The sequence below is a fragment of the Halyomorpha halys genome, unplaced genomic scaffold, assembly GCF_000696795.3.
Source record: "Halyomorpha halys isolate HHAL.00 unplaced genomic scaffold, Hhal_1.1 Scaffold1785.1, whole genome shotgun sequence".
In the NCBI taxonomy this organism is placed as follows: Eukaryota; Metazoa; Arthropoda; class Insecta; order Hemiptera; family Pentatomidae; genus Halyomorpha; species Halyomorpha halys.
This window is the reverse complement of record NW_027111182.1, coordinates 41,605-51,268: the sequence shown is the minus strand read 5'-3', so window position 1 is coordinate 51,268 and position 9,664 is coordinate 41,605. Positions and strand designations below refer to the sequence as shown.

Below are 9,664 nucleotides of genomic sequence, written 5' to 3'. Positions count from 1 at the left end.
CCATCAGGAACCGATAGAGATACATAATACAAATAAATATAAATACATAATATAAATATATAATATAAATAAATAATATAAATACATTAATATATGAATAAATTTCAATATAATACTTGTACGGGGAACCCCTAATCGGGCTTAGAAACCCCGAGCCCCGTACACGGCATAAATTATATGCAATACTATTTCTCAGTTGTACCAATTAATCATTACACTATTTATGTTGTTTTGTGTTGAAATTAACTGATAAGAATATTTATTTGGAAGTAACTAGGGCCTATTGATATTTAATTCGTTATCACTGTTACTTAGTTAAATTGTATTTGGTTTAAAATGATAAAATATTGTTTAATATCTTATACTCACATGGCCTGCAGGTGTAGATGACGTGTAGATGCTTCGGTTTGGAAGGACAGGGGTCTGTCCCGTAACTGGTTAAGGATGGAATCAGTTTGCAGTGCCTCTTCTTCTGGCACTTTTCGATTGCCGTCTGCAACAGAGAGTACTGAAGGGATGTTAGTGATGTTAGCAGAATTCAAAATGTAGAATAGTTTTTATTTATTTTTTTTTTATGTTACAATGTGCATGAAGTAATTGCACTTTAATTTCGTATTATTTTTCCAATAATGTGAGTTATCACTGAAATTTATATGGATTCATTCCAGGAGCAGATAGATATATCTAAAATAACTTAAACTAATATATTAACGCATTTTTGCTTTAATTTATAAATCTTTCTAAAATCGATACCCAAAACTGATGCGGTGCGTGCATTACACAACGTTCACTTACCTCCCAACATAAGTCCACAAGTTGAAGTTTTCGATTTTTTTTTTTTTTTTTTTTTTTTGTGATTTTTGAAAACAAAACTCTGTTTTAATCTTAACAAGACGAAAATTATGAACAGAAATTTTTTTTTTATTTTAAAAATTAGATATGAGAATAACGAGTATAATTTTTTTTCATGCAAAGAATATAACAATTTTACAAAATATAAAAGAGGCGTTATACGATCTCCTAAGATCGGCCCCGACTTTTCCTGTTCTTATCGGATTTCTCAATTTTTCCTTGGTTATTTATAAAATTATTTAATATTTTGCATTTATTTCTTGTTCGTTATTGTTAATAATGATAGCAGCATATATTTTTTTAAATAAACAACTTTAAAGATACTTTACGAATTTGGAAAAAATCGCAATTTAAGCCCTGTCAGAATATTTATACGAGGATACGACTTAGCTGAAATTTATGACCATTTAATTGTACCAAGAAATGCCGAGTTTAGTCAAAATCAATAGAGCTGCTTTCGCAAAAATCTGAAAAATAATTGCACTTTTAGGCGGTTTTATGAAAAAAGTTTCTGTCACATTCTAGGATAATATGTAATTTCAGTTTCGTAGGACTTTTCGTTTTTGAGCTAGGCTAACACACACACACACACAAGTACAAATAGAGTTTCTTTAAGGACAGTGCTTTTCGAACTGTTTCCTACGAGGCGGTGTGCGTGATTTCTAGAATGTCGCCTGTAGAACTCCTTCTTGAAGAAAGAAGTAGGCACTATGCATCTGTGACGTTGCTTACACATTTCCAGAGAAGAAGAGCAAATAATAACCATCGATCGGTGGCAACAGCGTTGGGAGGCTGCAGATTCGGGGAGGTGGACTCGCAGGTTAATACCCGATGTGTGCCTTGGTATGGTCGCCGGCATGTTGAGGTACTTCTACGTAACCCGTTGAGAGGACATGGATGCTTTAGAGCATACTAATGCCGATTTAAATTGGACAACAGCGCAGAATGCCCTGCATGCCAAGACAAGAGGAAACAGCGAGACACGTATTTTTCGCTAGCACTCGCTTTACGTAAGAAAGAAGCGGGAGAGTGTATGAAGGTAGCATCAGACTAGATGTAGTAAGCCACATTCTGCGCTCATAGCAGCATTGGGACGCAGTGAAGAGATTCACCACAGTCGTCCTAAAGAGAATCATAGCGGAAGAGAGGGCTAGAAGGCGTGAAAAGCATGGAAACGTGGCACTCAGCCATTTCCCTCTACGGAGTAATGCCTAGCGGCGGTCCTGTGGAGAGGAATGAACAGGTGTAGGGCGATGGTTGTAGTGGGTAAGATTCCCACACACGGATAGGTACGGGCCTATCCGTGTCTTTAAGATTTTTACCGACCATTGAAAAAAAAGTAATAGATCATCCTTTGACTACTCCCATCAAAAAAACATGTTCGAAATTTTGTACAATCGCAATAATTCCCCTTACTATATACTCCATATATCGGTAAGTGATAGTAAAGAGTATAGACCTACGTTATGGTAGGTCACAAATTTTGCAGAAATATTCTAATAACATGCACACATACTATGTTGAACAAAGATATAGGGATTAGAAATAATATTTGCTTAATTCAAAGTTACTGTGTATCTTTCGGCCTGCAAATACCAGCCTCATTAGAGAGCTGTTGGTATAGGTTTCATTTACCTTCTTCCATCATTAATACATCTTAGTAATCATATTGGTCGTTTTAGTAACCATAAGTGCACAATTACTTCTATCTGAGAACTTTTAATAATCAAAATGAAAGTCAATATAAACCTAAACAGAAAGGAGACTCCTGATTTCCATTTCATATTTCCATGATGAAGCGGAAACTTTGTGTAGATGCTTCAACTCGGAAAATCTTTATCTTACGAAAAGTGGTGGGTTAATATTGTTTTAAACTTTCCCATTCTGATGAAGCCATTCTCCAACTTCTTCGACACATGTCCCAAGCGGCTTTTACCTGAATACTTTACCATATTTGATCTTCGTAACGTTACTAAGAGAAGAATGGGAACAATTCTCTAAGGTTTATTGTCATTGCCTAAATTCTTCCATATTCAGGTTATATAATAAAAAATAAATACTACATTTCCAGGTTCTTCCATGAACCTGATTTTAGGACCTGCTTTTCTAAATACTATAATTTCATTAAAGAAACTTCAATTTATTTTCGGTAGTTTCCAAACTTTATCTTATCCATTCAAACCTATTTTCTTTCTTATCCTCGTTTTGTCATTTGAAACAATTATAAACATAAGTAACTATATAAATAATGGTTTATATTTGTATGTAATTATTTTTAATGATAATTAATAAATTAATAATAAACAATAATTTTGTAAGCCCCATGAATGTGTATGGTTTGATATTAGGGGGAGAGGTAGCGAGAATTGATGAAATCAAACTCTTTTACTGCTTTTGATGTATTTTAAAAGGGGTCTGAGGAAAAGAAATATGTCGAATATACAGGGAAAAAACGGTCTGTCAGTAAGTTAACAGCAGTAAGTTAGTAGTCCTAACGGACAAGAGGTTGTGACTGTAAAGACTGTTTTTGTGTATTATCAACCATTGTAGGCGTTCTGTTGGTGATATTATGAGGAATAGTTTATTGGTGCAGTGTTGGAGAAAGTCGAAGAATTTGATGTCTTTGTGTCGTATGAATGTAGTCAGTTTTCGCTCTTTGTAAAGAATACTGTTTCAGGATACTACTCTTAATGTGTTGAAGTTTCTTTACTGTTGTGGTTGCTATGTTAACCGGCATAGTTGCTCCGTAGAGGAGAGGCGGTCTATGTATACTTTTATAAATTACTAATTTGAGGCAGAGAGGAACGTAAAAAGATGTTAGCAAGTGATTAACATCATCCATCCTGCTACTCTTTGGAGAGGGCGCTGGTTCTTCTGAAAAAAATGATAAACTCGGTCGTATCAGGATTAACTGTAATATTCAGCCGTTACAGTTTCTTACTAATTTTTGTAGAAGCCTTCTCCACCTGCCGTAGAGCTGTCGCTGCACTCATTAGTACTGTAGATGACTATATAGTCAGCTAAAACCACTACCGTAGCCCTATCATACTTGGCTTCAACAGTTTCTGCTGTGTATACCGAAAAAAGTACTGGAGATAGAACAGACCCCTGGGGTACTCCACGGATGAGCGATACCCCTCCGGGTACTGCTTCGCGGTTTCATACGAACTCTTAATGAATGGTGCAAATGGAATGACCTCAATAGAGTGTAGCTGTTCTGGGAATTTGTTCTCAAAGGTAAGGTTGTATTATATTATATATTTAAATTTTATATTCACTAACCGGTGAATATTTTTATATACGATAACCATAAAGATTAAATGTGCTAAATAATCATCTATAAAATGAAGGCACACTAAATTTAACCAAAGATTATCTGTCAAATCAGACTAAGTACTATTTAAAATTAAGTCAAACCTAAAACTATGTTTTAAAACTGACATTTAATAAAATAGATTTTTATTAGTTAAAATGATTCCCAAACCCCAAAAGCCTCCAGAATACCCATCATTCTATCGCCCTATCTCTCTATTACCGATCATGGGCAAAATCCTTGAAAAACTCATTTTGAAACGCTTATACCCCATGCTGGATTCCAATCATATAATCCCTAATCACCAGTTTGGATTTCAAACATCCCACTCTACTATCCAGTAATGTCATCGTGTAGTGGACGTAGTCTCGTCTTCTTTGGAGCGCGGAATGTACTGCACGGGAGTCTTTTTCGATGTAGAACAGGCTTTTGATAGAGTCTGGCACCCGGGACAGCTTTACAAACTCCGTAAATTCCTACCTCCTACATACTTTCTCATCATTCGTTCCTTTCTCATTGATAGATTTTATCAAGTAAACCACAATGGTTCCTATTCATCGCTCTATTCTCAGTCCGTTGGTGTTCCTCAAGGTAGTATCCTTGGTCCCATACTTTACACCGTCTATACAGCTGACATTCCAACCAATCCTAACACTATCCTCACCACGTACGCCGATGACACATGTGTGCTCGCTGTTAATAATAACCCATTAATTGTATCCCAAAATCTCCAATCCCATATCACAGCCCTCGAAGATTGTTGTCGTAATTGGAGGATTAAGATAAATTCCAACAAATCCCATCAAATCACCTTTACCCTTCGTCGTAAACCTACTGACTGACAGTTTCATTTAACGATGTTACTCTTACCCCTTTCGAACAGATCCGCTACCTTGGCCTTTTGGACAAGCGATTAACCTGGAATCCTCACACCAGACTGAAAAGACTGGAAACTGCACGTCGATTTCGACTATTACAGCACTTACTAGACAAATGGTCTAAACTTCCAACACATTACAAAACACTGATCTACATGACTGTAATAAGGCCAATCTGGACATATGGAGTTGAGCTTTGGGGCTCCACTAAACCTTCGAATTCCTCTCGTATTCAATCCTTACAATCTAAAATCCTTCGTAAAATCCTCAATGCTCCTTACTTTGTCACAAATAAAATCATACATAAAGACCTTAATGTTCCCTATGTAACCGATCTAGCCCGAACCAGATATCACTCCTTCCATTATAAACTCTCTAACCACTCAAACCCCTTAGTTTCTAATCTTGCATCCTATCCCATTCCTGAAAATCCTTCGAGGCGCCTGAAAAGAAGATGGCCACGAGACCAGCTAATGTAAAATGTCATTAGAGTGCTACCTATGGGTAGTTTCTCTACACGCCTGTAATACTCCAATTTAATTTAGATCAGATTTATTATAATGTACAGTTCTAAATAGCAATAAATAAATATTTAAAAAAAAAAGATTTTTATTAACAAGTTCTTTAAAAATGTTGACTCAACTTTGGCGTCTGTAATTTATTTATGATGAAAATCAACCCAAGTCAGTAGGAGCTTAATTGTTTTATCCATTCTTTTTTTCCACATTTCGGTTCATTTAATAGCATAATAGATATTTTTTTATGTTACTTTTTCTTTTTTTATTTTTATTCGGAGAAACATAGAGATGTATCTTTCGTGAATGTTACCAGTAATGAATTTGTGTGTTCCCTAAAATTTAAAACATGTAAACTCTAACGAGTATTGTTCCTGGCATACACTCTGTGAAATTTCTTCTTTATCCCATTTTATTTTAGTATGTTCCTTTCAATTATGAAAGAATTCTGGATAATAAATTTGGGATCCAATTGTAAAAAAAAATATACAGTTGAATTGGTATCTATATCATTTGAAATAAATTTATAATCGTAATTTTTTAAAATACTTTTATGAGAACAAAATGTTATAGGAAAAATGTGATAATCTAAAATAATTCCTATTTGAAAGAAAGAAGACTTCATTCGAATGTCTGATTTAAAAAAAAAAAAAATTGTACTTCATGTTTTATGGAAAACGAAATTTGTAGTATTTAAATGGTTGGAAGATGGTCCTGTTTTTAGTCAAGCAAGGTATGAAAATTGCAAAAGAAACTATTAGTAATCGACCTTTCACCCCACTTTTCAAGGTTTCATCAAGGCTGAATGAAACCAAGATACAAACATTATAACATATGATAAGACTATGTGTAGTTAGTATCTTGCTTTTATTTAGCCGTAATGAAGCACTGCAAAATAAGGCAAAACGTCAGTTACTGATGAATCGTATCTACCTCTACCCAGACCATCTTTTTATATTCATCACATAAAGTCACTATAATTTTCCTACAGTAACAGACTTTTCAATTTTCCTTTTTATGTTCTGCAATAAATATGCTTAAACTGTTAATTTTCAACAGTATAACGTAGTCGTTTATGTATATTTAATAGAAGGATAAAGATCTCGATTGTTTTGTATCTTATATTTTTATTTGTAAACACCACTTATATGTAAAATTAGTATGGCCATTGTTGTATTGTCGAGGTGGCTGAGTATAATTATTTAGTTCTACCTTCAGTTGAAGATATAAGCTTTTATATACTAGTAGGCGTGTTCAGTAGGTTACGTAGCTGGTTAGGAAATAAATTGACTGAATAAGTTTTACGTAAATCCTCGCAGGATGGAAACTCCACTCTGTAGGGAACCAGCCAACGGTCGTGAAGGGGATAGAAAGTCCCACAGAACTAGCTGTATGTCCTTAAGTAAGAAACAAAAGGTATTAGAAGGAGGAGAGATCCAGAGAAGGCATAATGAAAGAAATATCCAATATATATTCCAGAAACAGCACCTGAATGCACTGATCCACTGTGCATATTGATGTTCCCTGCTTCCCGAGGATCCAATTCCCTGAAGGGGAAATTCACACTTTGGTTAATCAAGTTGCACTAATTTATTTACCTTGTGCAATTAAACGCTATTGAGAGAATGGCCTACGTGTAAGACGTAAACTTTGGATTGATCGAAAGATTATATTGTAATGTTTATTCGTTTCAATAATAAATTGATGAATATTAAAATTTATTCTATGGCTGTTAGTTGTATGAAATTAAAGAATATATATTCTATGGAAATCATAGTGGTTGACGTGTAGGGCAGCTATACTGCGCCAAGCGACCGGTAAATTGGGCGATGTCCAGACAATTATATCGGGTTAGCTACAGTATATTGAAATCATAATCAAATTAATGGAAGATTATTGATTGACCGTGTGTATAGATGAATGGAATATGGTCCGGGTGTGGTAAAAAAAACTCAAATAGTAGATAATTATACTATTTTATTGAGCCAACGTTTCGCCCCACGTTGCAGGGCTTCGCCAGGGCTAAAAAGTGTGCTAAATCTTTTTTAACTATAGTTACAAAAAGGAAAAAAGAAAAAAACTCAAGTGTAAAATAACAGGGGTATAAAATGAAAAGTAAGATATAATAAGAAAAATTAAAGATTGTAAATAGTAAATGAAAAGAGTAATGGTAAGAGATGAAAAAAGAAGAAAAAATTACAAATCAAATGATGAGACAGAATGCATACCTGTTTTGACGGCAGTCAAAGACAAAGTGACGGTTTGTATTGGGAGGAGTGGGGATGGCAGTTATGCCACAATAACGAAAATCATTTGTAAAGTAAACATAGTAAAAATGTATTTAAATTAGGTGAACAATAAATGGTAATATACTTAATAGGGGGAGAAGAAATATTTTTAAAAAAACAGATAGAAAAACAAAGGAAAAGTGAAGTATAACATAATGGGATACAATGTGTGTAAGTGATTAAGAAACAAAAGATACCAAATGAGCGTGGATACAGAAAAGTGTAGATTATATTCTACACTTTTCTGAAAATTAATAATAAAGTAATTAATATAAGTACACTTAAGAAGGTAACACATGAACATAAATTAAAAGATAGAAACATGAATATAAATGAAACAGGAAGGATAGTGGTATATTGTATACATATATTGATGTATTGATATAGTGTAAACGTTGGCTCAATAAAATAGTATAATTATCTACTATTTGAGTTTTCTTTTTTACCGCACCCGGACCATATTCCATTAATCAAATTAATGTTTTCGTTTTTACTTTCTTTTTGTTACCAAGGAAAGAATCCCACTTCTATGGCTATCTTTAGAAAATTAAAAATTAAAATTATTTATCACAGTCAACAGTAAAATTTATTACACCCATTTATTTAAACAAATATTTCAATTTTAGAATGAGTTTTGGGTGCCCTCGATAAACCGGAAGTGCCACTTTATATTTATAATCGATTTTAGGATTTTCTTGAATACTGCTCTGATGATCTTTAAGTTCAGCTAGGAATTATCCTCATTGAAATAGTACAAATAAAGTACTAAACAGTTTACAGCACACATATGAAAAAATTGTAAAAAATATTCTCCTAAAGTACCTTTAATTTTTTATTATTGGAATGATTAGATAATGAGTTACCATTGTTAGCAATTATAAAAAATGGACAGCTATGTATACAATATATCAAAGAATTACATGTCCATAATACCTAACGGAAAAATAGCCACAGGAGTTGAGATCGAAAAACGTTATGGTCTTCCGATCGCATTGAATTGTAAAGATCTTCTTCTTGTAAAGTTATTTTTCGTTAAATTACTGTTTTAAGTTCGTTAAGTTACTATTCTTGGTTGTATTTAAAAAAATGAATGTTCGTAATTTTCACTTAGAGAATCTCTAAAGTACGAATTTTTATTGTTAGTGGAAGTTGATGTGTGATGCACGCACCGCACCCGATTTAATTCATTTAACAATGGATATTTAAACCAGTACTCACTTGCAACGAACTCGGAAGAGGACAGTTTCGGTTGTACTCCACCCCGGGACAGAAGACATCCTTGCTGTACCTGGCGGAGACTAGAGCAATCGAGGTCCCCTGCGGGCAGGAGAGGCTCAGCTCCTGGCAGCCCGATCTCTGCAGCTGCCTCAGGCTGGCACTCAGCAGTTCTGCAACAGATGATAAGTATCACGAGGACATTCATAAGACACAGATAAAGAAACAGATATAATTTTTTTAACGGAAAAATTAACAGAACATCAAATTATCTAAAATTACCTAGAAAAGAGCGAACTGGGTACCAAAATAGACCACTTGGTAAATAACTGTTGGATTTTAAATCCATACGAGAAATCAGCGCCCACCACGAAGAATGGAGAAGGTATCCCACCTAAGACTTAGCAGGAAGTATTTAATAGTTAATTTTAGGCTAGCAGATGAAAGTTCAGATTCATTAAATGAATTCAGCAGGATCTATCTGATAAGGAAAGATACTATTTCAGAAACTCTGAATATCTGGTACATTTTCCTTTTCAATTATTTACATAGATTTCTAAAAAAAAAAATTAAAAGTAAAAGTTTCTATTTAATTTAAAATAA

At 34.0% G+C, this 9,664-nt stretch overlaps 1 protein-coding gene across 1 annotated transcript in view; it reads right to left on the bottom strand.

Moving 5' to 3' along the window:
• LOC106690636 (uncharacterized) overlaps window positions 1-9,230 on the bottom strand; it is a 28,085-nt gene extending 18,855 nt beyond the window's left edge. The window contains exons 1-2 of the mRNA XM_014436139.2: window positions 9,065-9,230; window positions 370-508 (exon numbers count right to left, since the gene is read on the bottom strand). The gene's annotated coding sequence lies outside the window, so the exon portion shown is untranslated. The remainder of the gene's footprint in view (window positions 1-369; window positions 509-9,064) is intronic.
• Window positions 9,231-9,664: the final 434 nt, after the last annotated feature.